At 44.1% G+C, this 20,674-nt stretch overlaps 1 long non-coding RNA gene across 3 annotated transcripts in view; it reads left to right on the top strand.

Annotated features, from left to right (window-relative positions):
• Positions 1–442: 442 nt before the first annotated feature.
• Positions 443–20,674, top strand: part of LOC146891416 (uncharacterized) — a 30,687-nt gene continuing 10,455 nt past the window's right edge. For 2 of the 3 annotated variants that reach the window (XR_014997280.2, XR_014997277.2), the window contains exons 1-3: positions 443–650; positions 6,923–7,112; positions 17,425–17,458. This is a non-coding gene — a long non-coding RNA (uncharacterized LOC146891416). Of the gene's footprint in view, positions 651–6,194; positions 6,344–6,922; positions 7,113–17,424; positions 17,459–20,674 lie in introns of all 3 variants that reach the window. The other variant, XR_015735094.1, reaches the window with a different exon arrangement.

The following is a 20,674-nucleotide window of genomic DNA, read 5'->3' as shown; positions in this document are numbered from 1 at the left end:
GACAGGATTGATAAGATTCTCCTGACCCCAAACTCCCTTCCGGTCCTCAGTTCTCAGATACTATCGAGCTGGCTCACCTTAGACCTGGATGTCCAAACTTCACCGGGTGCTTGGTAGTCTGTTTGACCTGGCTGGGTCACATGAGGGGCATCTTGTGTCTCTGTGGGATTCCTCTTCCTGCAAGCACAGAGGGCTTGATCCCCCACTCCCTACCAACAGGTGTCCAGTACACGAGTTGCCTGGGCTGAAGCAGTAAAACAATATTCTGTGCTATAAACCCAAAGCTCACCTGTGAAGGTCAGTGTGCTCAGGAGTGTTTTTACAGCCAGCAAACATAGCAGCCATTTACAGTGGAGCACACTGGGTCATAAATTATTTCACAGATAGCACTAGCCCCTTATTTACAAAGGGATTGGGGGAGGAGATTACATACCTACTTTGCATGGTGAGAAAATGAAACCCTGGCTTTTACCCATGGGACTTCCTACCATTCTCCTGATGATAAATTATTGTTTGTCCCTCTTACTCACCTGTCATTTAGCATTTTTTTTTCCACTTGTCAGAATTCTGACCTTTGAGAGGAACTACTTTGGTCAAAATTATCTGTGTGGAGAGCGTCTCCTAGACTAAGACTCTGTCACCAAAGGCTGGTGAGTTTTGGAACTTACAGTTATGAATACTGTGCATTGGTTAAAAAGTGCTCGTATGCTCCTTTGTTTGTCGATTGGTTGGCCTGAGACAGAATCTAGCTTGGCACTGTCTAGTAATTCACTGGCTGGTATGTAGGCCAGAATGGCCTCAGACTCGTGATCCTCCTGCTTCAGCCGCCTGAGTGCTGGGCTTACAGATGTGTCAGCAGGACTGGCATTGTGTGCCTGCTTTGTTGTTTGGGGATTTTTGGGGGGCTGATCATTCCTGCCACAGGTGAAGACTGTCTTGTCCCATCACTGTGCAGAAGATGCACCTTTCAGCCACCTGCCAACGAGTGCATTCTGCCGCCGAGAGCCCAGTTCTTTTTCTGCATGCATGCTGCCAGTGTCTTGTTTTGCCTGTGTTTGCCCTTGAATGTTGGCCCAGGGCATTGGAAATGGAACAGAGAAGGGTTGAAAAATTATACACTGGGAGCATGGATGTCTGGTAGTGGCTGGTAATGTATGAGGAAGGGCCAGTGGAGAGGGAGGTAGCTAGACACAGGCTAGATCCTCAGGGCTCATCCAGGAGCTGTGTCCCCCCGGGTGCTTTGCTGTCTCCTTGGGCCTCAGTATATTCAGAGTCTCCCTGTGGGAGAGAGGTGGGATAAGTCTGCCCCTGAGTGGGCCGCATGAGTTCTGTGTGTCGTGTTGGGCCTTGTGGACTACATGGTGGAGGCTCAGCAGAGTCACACAGCTTCTTCTTCTCTCCTCCTCCTCAGAAGAGCTGGAAGAAAGACATCCCAAGGCTAATGGGCCTTGTTTCCACATGAGCTGGTCTGGAGCATGACCGATTTAGGACATGTGTGTTCTTGTAAACGGGTGCTGGGTTGGTCGACCCACAGAGCAGGGCCTCCCGTGGCTTAACGGAGGTGTATCGTGTCTCTCCTACTTTACTGATACAAGGAGCCTGAGTTAGTTACTTCCCTCATGGCTGTGAATAAATACCCGACCAAAGCAACTTAAGGGAATATGGCTTTATTTTGGAGAACTGTTCAGGGGTACATTCTGTGGTGGTGTGGGAAGCAGCGGGGCTGGTGTGTAAGAAAACTGGTCATACCGTGTCCACTAGCAGGAAGGAGAGCGAGACAGTTCCTGGTGATCAGTTCCTTTTCTCTGCTCGTGAGGTTGGGGACCCCAGCCCATTGGACTGTGTTGCTCACATTTAGAACAGGTTTCCCCATTCCAGTGACCTTAATCTAGAAAATCATTGCAACCATGCCAGAGGCTTATCTCTGAGCCTCAGTGAGCCGAGGTTCTGTCACATTGACACTAACCCTGGGAGAGTTCATTTCAACTGTGGTGTTCCTGTGGCCAGGAATGGTGGGAGCTGACGATTCTGGGCAAGCTTGCTACTTCCTGTTCTGCCTGTAGGCAGAAAGAATGGAGATCATCCACTGTCCTGAGAGCTGATTGCCCTCCCAGTCCACTCAGCCATATAGCCCTCATGGAAGGTGCCAGAGTCTCATAAAATACCAGGATGTTTCTGTAGACATTTGCAGTAAAGGGCTTTTCTTGACTTCAGTCTAAGACTGGTTTGGATCTGGGAGTGTCTCGTTTCTCCCAATTCCTGAGCAACAAGAACTAGATACAAGTCAGTTTCTCCTAGTTAGAACTCCTGTCCCTTTGCAGGGGAGAGAAACTAGCCCTTGCTGTCTTATCGGCTATATTTCCCTGAATCCTGCTAGCATCCCCTAGCTGTAGACTGGAATGGCTGACCCGAGGTAGGTCAAGCAAGGGGCTCCGAGGCCATGGATTTGAGGCTTATTGTGGCCTTTCATCCAGAAAGCAGATGCTGGATTCCGAACTTGGGAGTCTGGCCCCAAAGCCCAGAATAACTTTGCTGCCTGAAAGGCTAAGAGGGAGAAAGACAAAGTAAGGGTGGTGATGAGGATGTTGATTGGTGAGGAGAATGGTAGGGGTAGAAAAAGGGAAGTAGAGGAAGAAATGCACTCGGCCCTTTCTTTATTAAGGTGGATGGGCTTTGCTTATGGTGTGGACAGTAATGAAACTTGCCCTGGGAAGCTGGGTGTTTGGTAGCTCATAGAGCCTCTGTGGTGATGGTTCTCTCAGTGCAACTCTCCTTCTCCCCAGCCTCCAATGAGAGACCTGACAGCTGCATCATGATTTCCCACCCCACCTGATCAGATTGCTAGCAATACACGTTTTTCTTAATTAACCACCTCTATTGGCAGTTCTGCAAACTTACATGTTCTGCCTGGTAATGAAAGGCCATTATATAAGTGCCTCCTTCAGAGCCGAGAGAGAGGGAGAGAGAGAGAGAGAGCCATTTCCCTTATTCAAGCAAGCACAATATACCCAGGATCCAATAGCTGCTGCTAATGCCAGAAGCAGAGCCACTTCCCCGGTCCCAACATCCCTCTCTTGCCATACTCGCTTTGCTTTCTGGGAAAATGGTCCCAAAGTTAATCCCCACAATCATCGTAGAAACTCAGGGGCTGTGTTGACTGAGTGATGGGGTGGCTTTTTGAACCAAGGTCTAACTGTGTAGCCCTGGATGGCCTAGAACTTGCCCCTGCCTCTGCCTCACAGTGATGGGATTGCAGGTGTGTAGCCCGATCTCCAGTTATTTTATTATTATTTTTAAAAACTATGAATATATTTTATTGTATTCTAAGTTCCATCAATCACATGACTCTTACCCCCACGTTAGGTTGATCAGTTTTATTTACTCATTTTTTAAAAGTTAGCGTACAAAGTAATGAGCTTTATCATGACTCTTTGTAGATAAATATCGTCATACGTCGCTCTTATTTGCCGCCTCCTGCCATCGGCCTAGTAGTCTATTTTATGTAGGAGTGTTTTATAAGGAAGTTAAATGTTTTGACTAAAACCCCATAGGCTTCTAGTGTATGGCAGTACTTGATCTGAATTTTCTAGATTTGAACTTATGGTTCCATCTTCTCTTATTTCTAAAGAGAAAAATTAGCCATTTCTGTCTAACTACCAACCCATCCACCCATCTCTCCCTCCATTCATGAGTCATCTACTCAGCCATTCACCCACCCACACATCTACCCATTCATCCATCTACCCACAAACACATTCATCAATCCATTCACCCACCCATCAATCCATCCATCTACCCGCTAGCCCTCCAATCCATCCAGCCGTTCACTTTTACATTTATCTATCTACTTATCTGCCTATTTCCTACCTCTAGACCTAACTCATCCACCTCATCCATTATTCATCTATCCATCCATCCTCCACCAACTCATCAACCATTCATCTCTCCAACGTCCTTCCATCCAATGGATACCCCATGAACCCACAAATCCATTTATGTACCTACCATCTTTAGTTTCTAAATTATCTCTTCACTGCCTTCTTTGTAGCAGATTTTAAGATAGCTAGGTCTAGGAAAAGTAATACAAGGATGAAAAGAAATTATCATTTGTTTCCTGGATCCTGTGGCTTATGGATAGAGCAATTAATCGGTGGCATAATAAGATGCTGAATGAGTGTAATGGAAGAAATAGGCAGGTAGAAGTAGATTCAGTCTGTTCAGTTGCTTGGGGGAGCCGTGACCCTTGTCCCTTCCTGAGAATAATTTGTTTTGACGTGTCCTGCGTGCAATTTTCAACATCTTCTCTTAATGCGAGGAGGCACCTGCCTCGGTGGCATCCTTGTAGGTAGTGGCTAAACAGGAAGTCATCTTCCGTGCGAATTAGGCTAATTTGGTGAAAATGAAATGAGCAGTTGTGTCATCTGGGCTGACAGGAGGTCCAGTGAACAAGGAGCTGTGCTCTCCGTGGAAGCTGCTGAGTCATGCGCCTGGACTCTAGCAACTGATATAAATTATCTGCAGGCAAGAACTCCGTGGGGCTCACCCGGCTCACAGGAGCTGGACTGCCTCTTTTTATTGGGCTCTGGAGTGCATTTTTATAACTGCCCAGACATGTAGAGATCTCCTATTTTGGAGTCCACAGGTCCTAGGAGGTACCTGGGTGGATGTCAGTGACCCGTGGCAATGAAGTTTAATGTAGAATGCTTTGTGGATAGATATGCAGCACTCTGGGGGAAGGGCTCTAACTTTCTTTAATCAGTTTCTCAAAAACGATCCCCGAGAAAAGCAATGTAAAAAGAATACAAGGTAGTGATGTGGTTTCTGGCTCTTTCCAGGCAACGTTTTGCTTCATTAAGTCTGGGGTGAGAACCAGATCTCTGTGTTTTTGCTCTTTATAGATTTCCAGGTGATTTTAGCGCTCACTCAGCCCTAGGAACCACGAACTAGAATTCTACTTCCCAACTGTAATGAGCATATCAAGCCCCCGGGGATCTAGTTAGTGGGCAGATTTTGATTCACGCAGACCAGGATGGATGAGATGAATGGAAGATTCTGTACATGTACCCAGCTCCCAGGTGCTGTCACTGCTGGAGGTGATGGTGACATACCACGCTTGGAGTAGAAAAGTTTCTGGCTAAAGGCAGATGTTTGCCTGGGTCACTCGTAGGACACTGGTTGAATTCAACCACACCCAATTCCTTTGCTTGAGAGTGAGGCTAATTACTTTCAAGCCACTTCCCTTTGGGGTGGGGTTATTCGGGGGGGGCACAATTAGAGGGAAGTTAAGAGATTTGTTAGGAAGTATTGACTACTTCATAGCCCCAAATTCCATTTCTAGTGATATACTTTAAAAAAAATTGGGTGCAGAAACCTTTGTAGATAGACACACTATACTTTGTAAAAAATAAGTCTGAGGTTAGATAAACGTAGGCATAAAACCTGGTTCTCATACACATCTTCCATCCATCTACCCTCCTGCGAACAACATGATTGATTTGTTAACCAATAGGGCTTGACCTTTCATGTATAGCAAGAAGTCCTTTGTAAGGTAGGGATTCCTGATGACCTCCCCCACCCCAACCGCCAATAAACAAATAAATAGGTAGATAGATAGATAGATAGATAGATAGATAGATAGATAGATAGATAGATAGATGAGGAAGAATTCATCTTGGCTTCAAGTTGGAGGGCGCAGAGTCAATCATGGTTTGGGAACCCTGGTGGCTTCCTCCTCTTCCTTTTCATTGTCCAGACTGTATTCTTTGAGATAATGCCCACATACGGATGGCTCTGCCCTCTTCAGTTAGACCTCTGTGGAAGCACCCATGCCCAGAGATTTGTCTTCTAAGGGTTCTAAATCCAGTCACACTAACAACGAGAACGGACAGCTGTGCCTCTAACATGTTGCTGGCTGGGAGAGAGTGAACACATTTAGCATCTAGTTTGCATCTGAAGAAAAGAAAAGCAATGTTGCAAGAGGGTGATGGGTGTTTCTGGGTCTAAGAGAGCAGCAAAAGGAAAGAGATCTAAAAAATAAAGCTGGGTCTTCTCTCAGTAGTGCCTGCAGCATCATGCGATCTAATCTATTTATTGAATCATTCTTAGGGTCAGTTTCCCCATTTGTAAAACAGGTAACTACTTCCTTCTAGCAAGGGTTGGCCCAGTGTGGAGAGTGGTTCCCATACCCTCTGCAGGTACTCACCTGGAAGCTTGGCCCTTTGAATCAGAAGCTCAGAAGGTGGAGCCCTGCAGGCTGTCTTAACAGGCCTTCAAGGTGAAGCTGATGAGTGCTGAAGTCTGAGATAGAACCACTACCCTAGAGATCTGGGGAAGGCTCAGGAAGGTAATTACTTATGGTGTCGACTCTAAGTGTTTTTAACTGTCAGCCTGGGGGTTTACATCTTTAACTACAACAAGCTGTGGTGGTGTTTATTTTGTTTGTTTGTGCGTGTGTGTCTGTTTTGTTTGTAGAATGCCAAAAAATATACTTCTTGGAATAACAAGTTGAAAGGCAGCTGAGACAGATTCCTCAAGGATTCTTTAACTAGTGGTAGCCGCCCCTCTCTGTTGAGCCAAGGACTGAAAGGAGGCAATGGAGCCGAAGAAAGCTGGGGAGACTTCGCTGGAACCCTCGACTTTTCAAAAGCTGTAGATTTATTGATGGAGAATTAACACACCATAAGATCATCCTTCGCAAATTCACACTTGAGTGGTCTTTAACTCCTTGCCGGGGTTGCACAATCACCACTGAGATCAAGTTTCAGAACATTTGAGCAGCCCCCAAGCAAGCCTTGTACCCCCTGCCAATCACTCAGCCTTCTCCCCTCTTCCCAGGCTCTGGCAAACACCACTGCACTTGCTGTTTCTAAGGATTTCCTTTATTTATTTATTATTTAATTTTTTTTAATGACTTGTTTACCAGGAGGACTTCCAAGATTAAGATTGACATCATTGATGAAGAGATCAAAATTCCTAGACCAAAGTCTACCATGAGTTCATCCCGTGAAAACAGAGCAACAAGGATGATATTGTTTATTGTTGTGAACAAATGTGTTTGTGTTCTCCTGGACTTCGGAGCCCTCGCGTAGATGACCTCACGTCTCATCTGGAAGGTAGACATCCCTATATGGTCTCTAAGGACCTCTGGTTCTGAGAGTCTAACTTGTAATTTATGCTTGTTGGAGACAATCAGAGATTCTGCCCAGTGCTTTGGGTCCTGACCCATGAATGGGAGTGAAGGTGTAGAGGTGACAGAAATGGGAACAGATGATCAAGTTAGAAAGGACCCAGAAACCTTGGGCTCAGAAGAAACTGGAATTGCAGCTAGAGCAGTGGTTCTCAACCTGTGGGCCATGACCCCTGAATGACCCTTTCACAGGGTCACCTAAGGCCATCAGAAAATACAGATGTTTACATTATGGTTCATAACAGTGGCAAAATCACAGTTAAGAAGTGGCAATGAAAATAATTTTATGGGTGGGGTCAACTACAGCGTGAGGATCTGTATTAAAGATTTTGGAAGGATTTGGAAGGATTAGGAAGGATGAGAACCACTGTAGTAGAGGGAGAAAGGGACAGGAAGACTAGGAACCTTGCATAATTTCTACCGTGGGAGGAGAAAGCAGACGGATTCCGTGGGTCGTCCGGACCCAAGCTTGCGTAATGATCGAGGCTGTGGGTCAACGCAAGAGAAACCCTACAGCAGTCAGAAGTCAGATAAGGTATGGGTGGGTTACTTTGGTAGGGAGTGAGCACCCTATTCTGGGAGTTATACTCTTGGGCTGGTGTGGTAGTTTGAATGTAGTTGGCCCCCATAGTCTCATAGAAGGGGCACTTTTAGGATGTATGGCTTTGCTGGAGTGGGTATGGCCTCGTTGGAGGAAGTATGTCACTATGGGGGTGGGTTTTGAGGTTTCCTGTACTCGGAATACTGCCCAGTGTCTCAGTCAATTTCCTGCTGCCGGCAAGATATAAAACTCTCTGCTCCAGAATCACAGCTGCCTGTGTGTCACCATGCTCCCTGTCCTGGTGATAATGAACTGAACCCCTGAAATTGTAAGCCAGCTAGCCAAATGGTTGAGTTTCAGGCCAATGAGAGACCTTGTTTTGAAAAATAAGGTGGGTAGTACCTCAGGAATGGCACCCAAAGTTGCCATCTGGCCTCCACACTTACTCCTACACATGAACATGTGAACACACACACACACACACACACACACACACACACACAGTTTTCAGACAGCTTGTGGAATACAATGAGTGTAGTCTTGGTATCAGGCAGGTCAGAATCGGATTCCTGGCTAATCCCATGTAGCTGGGTAGTGCATAAAAATCTAGGCTTCCTTTCAGGAAGCTTGGATGTAGCCCTGGATTTCTGAGGCTAAAGTTACAGAAGGTGGAGACAGCCAGGGGTTTCAGGGACAGTAGGCTATAGCTACTCTTTGTATTATGTTCTTATTCTTAGCAGCACCATTCAAAAGGGTTCCTTGAAGGAGCCCATCCTGCCAGGGGCCCAAGGGTGTGAGTGGAGTTTATGAAGGTCTCCTGGCTATTGTCCACCCGGTGGTGTCTTCTGTAGACAAATGTTTGGACTGAACTTCACCCTCACACAATGAGGAAGCATGTTTTAAAGGCCTCACTTGTCAAAAGCAAGTCATAAAACAGACTTAACAAGGCTCCCAGACACAGTTGGCCCAGGGATTGGCTGCAGCGGGTGAGTAAGGCTGGAATTCAGGCCTTGGTCACTCCCGCTCTTTCTGCTGCCTCTGCTCCACACCTGGCCTGGTCTGGTGGGGGCTGGACTCTGTCTCACTGATAAAGTCGACGGGCAGGTCACCCGAGATCACTGGCTGCTAAATGCACTGTGTGTAAAAACAGGCTGTTGCACCCTCAGGATGGAGGTGCCGGGCACTCTCCAGTCTGGCACTGGCTGGACCTCTCTGGATGGAGACAGAACTGCTGGATCTACGTGGCTTACCCTGTACTTGCTGAATGGGGAGCCCAGGTCCAGAGTGAGTGGGGGCATGCTCTACATGTTTTCTCACAGTTTTAAAAGGATAAAAACAGGCCAGAGATGTAGGCAGCTGGTCGATGACTAGTCTAGTGTGCTCAAGGTCCTGAGTTCGATCCCAGCACCCATGAACTGGGCACAGCCTTGCATACCTGTAACCTCACACTTGGGAGGCAAAGGCAAGAGATTCAGGAGTTCAAGGTCATCTTAAGCTGCATAGTTAGAGACCAGCCTGGGCTACATGAGACCCCATCTCAAAAAAAAAAAGATAAAACCAAGAAAATATGCAAGAATAGACAATTCCTTTCAGAGGTAGTTAGGATAGAGTTCCAGGGTTTTATCTGGTTGAGAGTATCTATCTTTCTTAGTCTTTATTCTTTTCTTTCTTTATCTTTATAGGGAACACATATCTTTCCAGTACCAAATGAATATGGTAATAATTCCCATGTTGGTTTTTCTTTTTCTTTTTCTATCTTTTTTATTTTTGAGACAACGTTTTGCTATATAGTCCAGGCGGGCCTCAAATTCAAGATCCCCCTGCCTCAGCCTGAAGGCGTAAGTCACAGACAATCCCACACCAGTTTGGAATTATGATTAATAGAATGGTTATTTATTCAAAGGGGAAAAAACTTACAGATTACCGTCCCAGACAACAGCCCCTCCGCGCGAACAGGAAAGGAGTCCAGGGGCCGGAAACGGAGCCGGAAGACAAAGAGAGAGTGGAGGACAGCCGCTGCTTTTTTTTAAAGGGAGAGACCACGCCCCAATGGGCTGGTAACTCAGCGGCGATTGGCTGAAGGAGCTGAAGGAACTCCCACAGCATCTCCCCCTTTTGTTTAAGTAAGAGAGTTCTAAGCCTACTACGCAATTATATACAATAAGTACAAACCTACGAAATTATATACAATAAATACAAATATCCTATTCTAACTAGCTTAAGTCTTGTATAACAAATAACTTGGCCAAGTCATGAAAGGAAAGTAACTACATTTATATAATCTTCAATCCCATCGAAGATCTGAGAAGGGAAATAATGTTATCTGAGTAATTAGGAAGTGCAATCAAACAACTTCCAGAACATGTACCAAATCGCAGAGACAACTGGCTACCTGGACAAACACCCAAAGTCACATTTGCAGCGTTGAAGCAACCAACTTTGGCTAAGGCCTGATGTAACTGACATACCATTTTCAAAGGCAAGAAACTTCAAAACTATCTTACCCTGTCTTGGCAGGATATGACAGTCTTGTTTTATCCATTTACGGATATTCTGTAACTCTGTCAGTAGTTGAGGTATGAGCATTTTTTTACCCAAAGGCCAGTTCTGCCAAGAAGAAAGGCTCCAGGTGGAGTGTCTTTGGTGCTCAACATTCTCTCGGGCATAGATCAGTGTTGCCAGGAGTGATTGTGTCTCCCTACCATAGAACTCTGAATTAGATTAAAGGCCATTTTCTACAGCTCTTTGAAGAGGTTGAAGATTATCTATCTATACTGAATATAATCTCTATATATCTAAAGAACCTGATTAGTCTAATTATAAATGACAAACTTAGATGACTGTTGATCTATATAATTCTCAATATCTATCTAACTTAAAGACTGAGATAATAAACAAGTGTGCAATAAATGAGGACAATGAGACCTCCAAATATAAACAATGTGCAAGTATACATTGCAATATGGTAAATATATATCAATACATAAACAATATATAAGTATCTTAATCAGAGGTAGAAGTGTACAATGCAATATGGTAAATATACATATATCAATACAATATATATATACAAATACATAAAAATGTTTTAAACAGAGGTAGAAGCATGAAGCATGCATGCATAAAATAGTCAACATAATTTAACTTTGTATCAATATATAAGAATCGATACCAATATGTTTGTCTAAAAGCAATAACTCACAAGTACAAATCTATTTATCCCATAATCCAATTATCCCTCCTTTTTTTTTTTTTTTTTTTAAGATTCCTGTGCTTATAAAATTCCTCCCCCAACCCTCAACCGTATACTAATTATAACCAACCCCTAAATGATGTCCCTAAACCCAAGGACAAACTTTATTGGGAGAGGGGACGTCGTTCTCTAGAATTACTTCCAGCTGTCATGGGGGCGACGTTCTTTCTGGGGGATCCTGTGAAAGTAAAATGATGGTTAAATTTCAAGATCAATGTCTTTTAAAATTGCAAATAGTCTCTGAGTATTTTGTGGAGGTCTGGCCAGAATGTTGTACAAGATGTGCACCATTTCAGCACGTTGGAACCGTCTTGTGCAGCTGGTACCCAAAACAGGTCTTGTAGTAGCGCTATCAGTATCATGACGTCATATCAACCAGGTGGAGTTGTTGTTATGGGGCCCCATCTTCTTCCTGGAAACTTCAAATGTCACTGTAGGAAAAACTCATTGTTCATTGTGGAAAACTTAAACATTAATTATATAGACATATACATGAATACCTATATTCAATGAGAGACATGATAGATATATTTAATGAAGGTATGATAGATATGAAGAAAAGTAAAGATGTTTTCTAAACTCATATTTCTTTCTGTCCCATATCATGGCTCTTGACATGAGACAGAAACTCCAGAAACTCTGGGTTTTTCTTTAAACAACAGGCTTGGAATTAGAGAGGGACTGAGCCAGAGTTCAACTCTAAAACCAGCTCTATAAATTTAGAAATATGATTTAGTATATGGTACTTACAGAACCTATTCAGTTTTCTTGATAGTCCCTATTGGGCCGTTATTTTCCATCTGTCAGTATTCAAATATCCAGGGTCCCTTGAACTTTTCAAAGATCAGTGTTTTCCTGTGGAGATAAGAACAGAACCCTGCCCCCATTCTATATGCTTTTCTTACCACCTGTATGGTTATCATCATTGTAGATGCTGTCATTTCTCCTTTCCAAGAGGTTTCTCCTCTTCAAATCGAACCTTTATTAATTTTGATGGTATCCACAATTTTTCTTCTCCTGTGGAAACAAGAGCAAAACCCCTTCCCCAACGTAGCACATTTCCTGGCTTCCATTGAGAGGTCAGCACGTCTTTGAAATAAACAGGTTGGTTTAGTTCAGAAGTTTTTTCCATTATCCAATGCCTCTCTGCTGCTGTTGTTCCTTTCTCATTAGCATTAAGAAAATTCAAGGTTAATAAAGCATTATGCAATCTATTTCTGGGGGTATCTTTCATCCCTTTCTGTTTGTTTAGCATATCCTTTATAGTACGATTTGATCTTTCTATAACTGCCTGACCTGTAGGATTATTTGGTATACCTGTAACGTGTTTTATATTATAATAAGCAAAGAAGCGTTTCATTTTCTTAGATACATATGCTGGACCATTGTCTGTCTTTATTTGTGCAGGTATACCCATGATGGCCATAACTTCCAATAAATGTGTGATTACCGAATCAGCCTTTTCTGAGCTCAGGGCAGTTGCCCATTGAAAACCTGAATACGTGTCTATGGTGTGGTGTACATATTTTAATTTACCAAATTCCATAAAGTGGAACACATCCATCTGCCAGATTTCATTCCTTTGAGTACCCTTTGGGTTACTCCCTGCAGGCAATGGTGTTTGATTATAGAAAGAACAAGTAGGACATCTCTTTATAATGTCCTTAGCTTGTTGCCATGTAATGGAAAACTCTTTCTTTAAGCCTTTACTATTGACATGATGTTTTTTATGAAATTCTGAGGCCTGCAGAACGCTTCCAATCAATAATTGGTCAATTTCAGCGTTACCTTGTGCTAGAGGCCCAGGCAGACCGGTATGGGACCGGATGTGTGTTATGTACATTGGACAAAGCCTATTCCTAATTATGTCCTGTACCTCGATAAACAATGAAGTCAACTCTGTGTCATCTGGTATGAATTCAGCGGTTTCAATATGCAAGATAACTCTTTCTGCATATTGTGAATCTGTAACTATATTAAGAGGTTCTTTAAAATCCCTTAGCACCATAAGAATGGCATATAATTCTGCCTTCTGGACAGAACTATAAGGGCTTTGTTCCACCTTACTCAATTCTTCTGATTTATAACCTGCTTTCCCTGATTTATTTGCATCGGTATAAAATGTCCGAGCTCCAGTTATTGGAGCATCACGTACAATTCTAGGAAGAATCCAAGAAGTTCTCTTTATGAGGTTAAGTCTATCACTTTTGGGATAGTTGCTGCTAATTTCTCCCAAAAAATTAGCACAAGCTCTTTGCCATGGTTCATTATCTTCCCATAACTTTCTTATTTCCTCAGTAGTAAAAGGCACTATAATTTCTGCTGGGTCTATACCTGCTAGTTGACGAAGTCTCAGTTTACCTTTTATAATTAATTCTGAAACCTTTTCTACATAAGTTTTTAATTTTTTACTTGGTTTATGAGGTATAAATATCCACTCTAAAATAATATCTTCCCTCTGCATTAAAATCCCTGTAGGAGAAATTCTGGAAGGCAGTATGACTAGGATGGAACTAAGATTCGGGTTGACCCTATCCACATGTGCCTCCTGTAATTTTTCCTCAATCATTGTCAGTTCCTTTTCTGCTTCAACTGTCAATTTTCTGGGACTATTCAAATCCTTATCACCATCTAAGGTTTTGTTTAAATGAACTATTAGATCAGGTGTTATCCCAACAGCTGGTCGTAGACTGGAAATATCTCCTAACAATCTTTGGAAGTCATTAAGAGTCCGTAACCGGTCTCTCCTAATTTGTGCCTTTTGTGTTCGAATTTTCTCTAACCCTATTCTGTAGCCTAGGTAATTAATAGAATCTCCTCTTTGAATCTTTTCAGGGGCAATTTGTAATCCCCACCTAGGCAAAACTTTCTTTACTTCTTCAAACATACTTTCCAAAATATCTTTATTTGAATCAGATAATAAAATGTCATCCATGTAATGATAAATTATGGACTTGGGAAATTGCTTACGAATTATTTCCAGTGGCTTATTAACAAAATATTGACACAATGTGGGACTATTGAGCATCCCCTGTGGGAGGACAGTCCATTGATATCTCCTAGTAGGCTGAGAATTATTATAAGTAGGCACTGTGAAGGCAAATTTTTCTCTATCCTTTTTTTGCAAAGGTATAGTGAAAAAACAATCTTTCAAATCAATAACTATAAGAGGCCATCCTCTTGGTAATAGAGAAGGCAAAGGAATTCCAGATTGTAGCGGACCCATAGGCTGAATTACCTTGTTGACAGCTCTTAGATCTGTCACCATTCTCCATTTACCAGATTTCTTTTTTACAACAAACACAGGAGAATTCCAAGGGCTGGTTGATTCTTCAATATGGTTAGCATCTAGTTGCTCTTGTACCAGCTGTTCCAAAGCCTGTAACTTATCTTCAGCTAGAGGCCACTGCTTGATCCATATTGGCTTCTCAGTTAGCCATTTTAAAGGTAGGGCTGTTGGTACCTCTAAAGGTTTGCTATTGGCTGTGTGTTCTTGTACAGCCTGAATGGCTGGTGACCTTTTTCCATAATACCTCATTATATCCTTCCCAGAATTGTGAGTTCCTGGAACTACAGGAATGTTAATCTGGGTATTCCATTGCTGTAGCAGGTCACGGCCCCATAAATTTATTGCAATATTTGCTATATATGGCCTTAATCTTCCTATTTGCCCTTCAGGCCCTATGCATTCCACCCATCTTGTGCTTTGTTTTACACGAGATAGGGTTCCAATTCCCAGGAACTGAACATCTACCTCATGAAGAGGCCAATTCGGATGCCAGGATTCTGGAGTAATTATACTTACATCCGCACCTGTGTCTAATAAGCCTTCAATAAAAATGCCATTTATACAGACTCTTAGCTTTGGTCTTTGATCGTTAATATACGTTTGCCAAAATATACGTTTACTCTGTCCTCCTGAATTTTTTGACTCATTCTCCACATGTAATTCATCATTTAGACCAGTATTACTTTTTACGGCAGACATTGGAGTTTTTAATTTTCTTGGTGAGACACATTTTCGACTGTAACTGGGAATGACTGGGCCACTTTTGGCTTGGGGGCCTGCGAGAGGCCCCTCAAGGAGTTTCCCGATGGTATCGGGTTGCCTTGTCTGTCTGTTGTTGACCTGCATTCGTTGGACCAATGTCGGCCTTTACCGCATCTTCTGCATATACCTGAAGGCTGAGATCTCCTACTTTTGTCATTCCCAGAGGAGATATTATTCCTAGGATTTCTTTGCCTGCAATCCCTTTTCAGATGTCCTAATTTACCACAATTAAAACACCTGGTAGTTTGATGTCTCCTCATAGCTTTGGAAATCGCTTCTCCTACCCAGGATTCATCGTTATAGCTAAACATCTCAACATTCATTGTATGCTGTATCCATTCTTCCATTGGTGCTGATCTAGATCTTAAAGGCCCAATTATCTTTTTACATTCAGTATTTGCATTTTCAAAAGCTAGAGATTCAAGAAGTATTCGTCTAGCTTCTGGGTCTGTTACCCCTATGTCCAGAGCCTTAATTAATCTCTGCACAAAGTCAGTAAAGGGTTCTCTCTGTCCCTGCCTAACCCTGGTATATGATTCGACCCTTTTTGCTGGATCTTGTATTCTATTCAAAGCATTCAAGGCTGCTTTGTGACATAAGGACAGCACTTCTTCATCATAAAGAGCTTGGACCTGTGGATCAGCATATGCTCCTACACCAAGAATTTGATCTTGGGAAACCTCCACACCTTTTGCTCTTCCTTGCTGTTCCATATGTTTGGATTCTTCTCTGAAATAAATTCCAAACATCAAGGAAGGCCCATCATCTAAAACTGCAGACACTAGCTGAGAGAAATCATGGGGGGTAGCTCTGACATTAGAAGCCCAAGTCCTTATCATTTCCTTAACAAATGCAGAGTGCAAGCCAAAGTTAACGACAGCTTGCTTAATTTCTTTTAAATCATTCATTGCTATTGGTGTCCATCTAGCTTCTTTAACTCCCTTTGAGCCTTTGGAAGTTAACCCTTTGTCAGAATAAATTACAGGGTATGTTGTTAGGACCCTGGGTAAGCCAGTTCTAACAGCTGGCGGTGGCATTGTATCCTGTCCTTGTGCCTTCTTACTCTGTTCACCAGCTCCAATAGTTTCTTCAATCATTTCTAATCTTTTTATCATTGTATCCCTTAAATCCTGAATCTCCTGACCTACCCGTGTTTCTAGTAATTTCACTAAGGTATCAGTTTTTTGGTTCCCATTCTGGAGGTTCATTCTATCTGTTACCTTATCAAAACTTTGTGGTAACATCTGAACGTCAAATTCAACAGCCTGTACCCTTTCAGGTAACTTCCTAGTACCCTTGGACATGGAGTCAATTTTGTCTATCATAGTATCCACTTGTTCAGATAACCCCTGATTTTCAATAATTTTAATCCTTTCAACTAGTTGTTCAATATTAGTCCGTAAAAATCGTATCTTTCTTAATGATAAAATATTGAAAAGAAAACTGAAACCTAGCAACAAGTAAATTAATATATTCCCATAGTCATATAAACCTTGCATGACATAATCCATTGTATTAATAAAGAAAACAGTAAAATTGGCGTTGGAAACAAAAACTGCCATATTACCTCTTGTCTAGTTGGCGGCGCTGTTGCCAAGTTGCGACTAGAACCACTGCAAAGGTGACTTAAACAGGTCCTGTTTCAGTGTCTGCCTTAGTATTTGTTAAAAACTAGGAAATATAAGTTGCTCAAGAAAGAAAGTTTAATTAAATCAATTCCATACACGGAACCAGAAACCCAGAATCCAGGGGTAGAAAAGAGCAACCCGGAAGCCGCGTATGCCTCCACGTGACCGAGTCGTTCTGATTCACGCCACTAAAGCACCGCACTTACAAGGGAAATTTAAAAACAACTCAGAAAAGAGCAAACCAGGCAGGCAGAGACTGTCCCGAGCCTGTGGAGCTTGGGAGGCGTGGGGTTTAACTGAACTGCTGGCTCCACACACAGGGCACAGGCCGCAGCTGAGGGAGGTCTCGTGACTAGCCGAGCTGGTAGCAAGCAGTTGAGTGGGGGGGAAGGGGGGGTTCTACAACCAAACGTGGGGCGCCAGATGAAGGCGTAAGTCACAGACAATCCCACACCAGTTTGGAATTATGATTAATAGAATGGTTATTTATTCAAAGGGGAAAAAACTTACAGATTACCGTCCCAGACAACAGCCCCTCCGCGCGAACAGGAAAGGAGTCCAGGGGCCGGAAACGGAGCCGGAAGACAAAGAGAGAGTGGAGGACAGCCGCTGCTTTTTTTTAAAGGGAGAGACCACGCCCCAATGGGCTGGTAACTCAGCGGCGATTGGCTGAAGGAGCTGAAGGAACTCCCACAGCATCAGCCTCCTACATACTAGTGTTCGCAGCCTCCACTCAAGTTTGCATGTTTTGCGTTCTTCTTTCAGCACTGAAGATGGCTCTCAGGACCTCACACACCAGGTCAGTATTCTGCCCCTGAGCTGTATGCCCAGCCCCCAATACAAAGAACTGTGAAGATGAATGGCTTGAGTTTGAACCCCCATTCGCCTGCCATCTAAAACTCAAGGGGTTCACACTCTGTGCTTTAAACAATTGCTAGCTTGTATTGATTATATAAAGCAATAGGGTTTGGGCCAATGAAATGGTTCAGTAGGCAGAAGCACTGACCACCAAATCTGAGGACCGGGGTGTCATCCTTAGGACCCACATGTAGGAGGAGAGAACTGTAAGCTGTCTTCTGACCCCCACATGTGCACTGCAATAACCTCTAAATAACTGTAATGAAAAATAGGCTTTTATACATGCACACAAGATACTTTGATAATATTCACCCATCCTATTAACTTCCTCTTCTCTCCCTACTTCCTTCCTCTGGTCTACTTCCTGTTACCAAATAGCCCCCTTCTACCTCATGACCACTTGCCTTTGGACTGAAGTGGATTTTCCTGCCTCTTCTGGCGTGCGGGAACACGAGGCGATGACACTCATGTAATAGGTACACTCGGCCGCTGGACAATTGTGTGCACACCGAGGCTGATCATCCCTCTGCCTCTCAGCCCTCCTCTTCCTCCTCTCTCTTATTTCCTCCATTCCTATAGGGTCCACACAGAGCGAATACTCCTTACATCACGTCAGGTGAATGAACTGATATTATTCATTCAGTTCATTATCAGTTCATTTGCCTAAACCAAGACCATTTGGCACCCTGCGGCTTCTTAAGAGTCTTCTCTGTGTCCGGAGAAGACTTGTCTAGAAGACTAGACCCTGCGGCAAGCAATCCGTCCTGTGCTATCTACAGTCTCGTCTGGGCAACTTACTGGACCCTGGGGAGTCCAAGAGTGGAAGACTCTGACATATTTTTAGAGTACCTGCCCCCCTGCACATAATGATTCCTGGCCCTTATAACCTTTGAAGTGAATTTTGTGGGTGGCGGTATTCTGTTTTAGAGAGGGGAGATTGGCCTGGCTAATAAGTGATGGTACCACGCAGCCAGCCTGGGCTGCTGGGCTACAGATCTTTTATCTGGGCACCTATTTTTTCAACCCTTCCAGAGGGGACAAGCCAGCCACGGGAACAGCTGTTTAGCATTCAGGAAAAGAGTCAGGAGCTGAGTGAAGGACAGTTAGAAATCTGGTCGTCACATGTTACCCAGGCGTTTCGTCTTTGCTTCCTGACCCCCACTACCAGCGCACCCATGTTCCCACTGTCCCCCTCGGTCTTCTGCTCAGCTCCTTGCCTCCTGTTCACGTTTCCCTTGTAAACTAGGTCACCATCTACATGACGTTCTTGGTGCTTTATTCCGGGTCCTCAGGGCCTCCCATCCCCAGCCACCTTTTCTATGGACCATGTAAAGAGGAGGCTCTTGGGCCCAGAAAGGCTGAGTGATGACTCAGCCTGACTGGGAGCGAGTGCCACAATTCTCTGGCCCAAGCCACAGTGCCGCTGGCTCCCGGATCCTACAGCTCTCTAGTGCCGTGAAGCTTCTAGCTCACTTCAGTATGAGTGTCACCAGCCTCCATCTGCCCTGGGGCTGCCCTTCGGCTTGCCAAGGGCTTTTCTGTTACGTCTTTTGCTGACCGTGCTAGTCCCAGGAGGATGGCGCACAGTGACCTCAAACTTCACAGCTCAGAGGGACGAGACGCGCCAGGGAAGGGAGGGGGCTCCAGGTCTTCTCCCGGCCCACTTATCTAATCACACGTTTTCTGGAACGCCTCCAAGCCAGACTCTTTTCTGCCTATGCACCATGCTCAGGCCTGATCATGCTGGCTTCCTGTACATCTCTGGGTCGTGGTGCCACCCAGGCCCTTCGCTTCAGGTACTTTTCCATGACTGCTTCTTGTCCTTCAGACCTCAGCTTAATGTCCTTTCAAATCACTTCTCTGGTCACTTAGTGATAAAGCCACTAAGTTCTTCTCCAGCACACCATGGGTCTTTGCATATTTTTAAAAATGGTCTTTCCCCTACTGTTGAAAGCAGTGAACTTATGGAGGGAGAAAGCTTAGAATTATGGCTAAGAGCAGGTGTGAACAGTGTTTTACCTTCCTCCTGTCCCTCCCTCCCTCCGTCCTTCCCTCCCTCCCTCCCTTTCTACTTCCCTCCTTCCATCTCTTCCTCAATTCCTTCCCTTCCCACTCTTCTCTTTAAAAAGCTCTAAAGAGCACATGTGTTTACCTATTTTCTGTATATGTGTAAGTATATTCATGTGCCATGATGTCCTTTTGGAGGTCAGAGGTCAGCTTTCAAAATTTTAGGCATCTGTTCTCTCTTTCAGCAGCATGAGGCTAAGAGATTAAACTGATAGTCTCTTGGCAGGCACGTTTACCTTCTGAGCCATCTTGCCTGTCTTTTCCTTTCAGTTTTGACAGCATCCTACTCCATAACCCCAGTTGGCCTTGAACTCAGGCTGCCTCGGCCTTCTGGGTGCTATGATTGTAGGTACAACCTACCCTTCCAGGATGTGGGCACCTTCTGTGAAAGGCTAGTAATAACCATTCTGTGAGACTCCATTGTTTCTGTTGTAAGCACTCAACTATGCCACTGTGCAGTACAATGCCATTGTGTTACATACAAGGAAAATGAACAGTGGTAGCCATGTTTCAGGAAAAGTACTCATAAAATAGGTGGCAGACAGGCTCTAGCCCATAGACTACACCTTGCATACTCCTGGTTCAATCTTGGTTGTTCTAGATCCTAATACCAATGTATTTGAATCCTGCCTGCTTCCCCTTCTGAGAGTCCCCTTCTCTGGGCCTCCCTAGGTTCTCCTAGCTCACCTGTAAAACATAGACACTCACAGCATTAGTCTTGCAGATTACTACCAGCATATAAACGTGTCTGGCTTCTTCCCATCTGGGACCTGCACTGTTTATGAATTCAATATGGATAGCTATTAAAAGTAGGTTTGACTTAGCCACAGCTGGGTGTCCGGCCCTGCAGTGGGCCCTGGTGACATGGGAGTGATCACGGCTCTCAAATGTTCTCAGTTTCAAGGCCCTGGTCCTAATAGTCTTTCCAGTATGGGTAAGAAATACCACATCCCATAGGCAAGTGACATCAATAAGGAGGCAGGGAGGAAATGGAGGGATATTAGAGCATGTGGGGGACCTGGGGCCAGTCTAACTTCCATCACACTAACCCTGACTCTGACCTCAATGGCCACTGACTGAAGGGGCAGGT

Source organism: Myodes glareolus, chromosome 16, assembly GCF_982192425.1.
Source record: "Myodes glareolus chromosome 16, mMyoGla1.1, whole genome shotgun sequence".
Lineage (NCBI taxonomy): Eukaryota > Metazoa > Chordata > Mammalia > Rodentia > Cricetidae > Myodes > Myodes glareolus.
The sequence above is the reverse complement of the archived record's forward strand: the minus strand, read 5'-3'. Positions and strand labels throughout refer to the sequence as shown.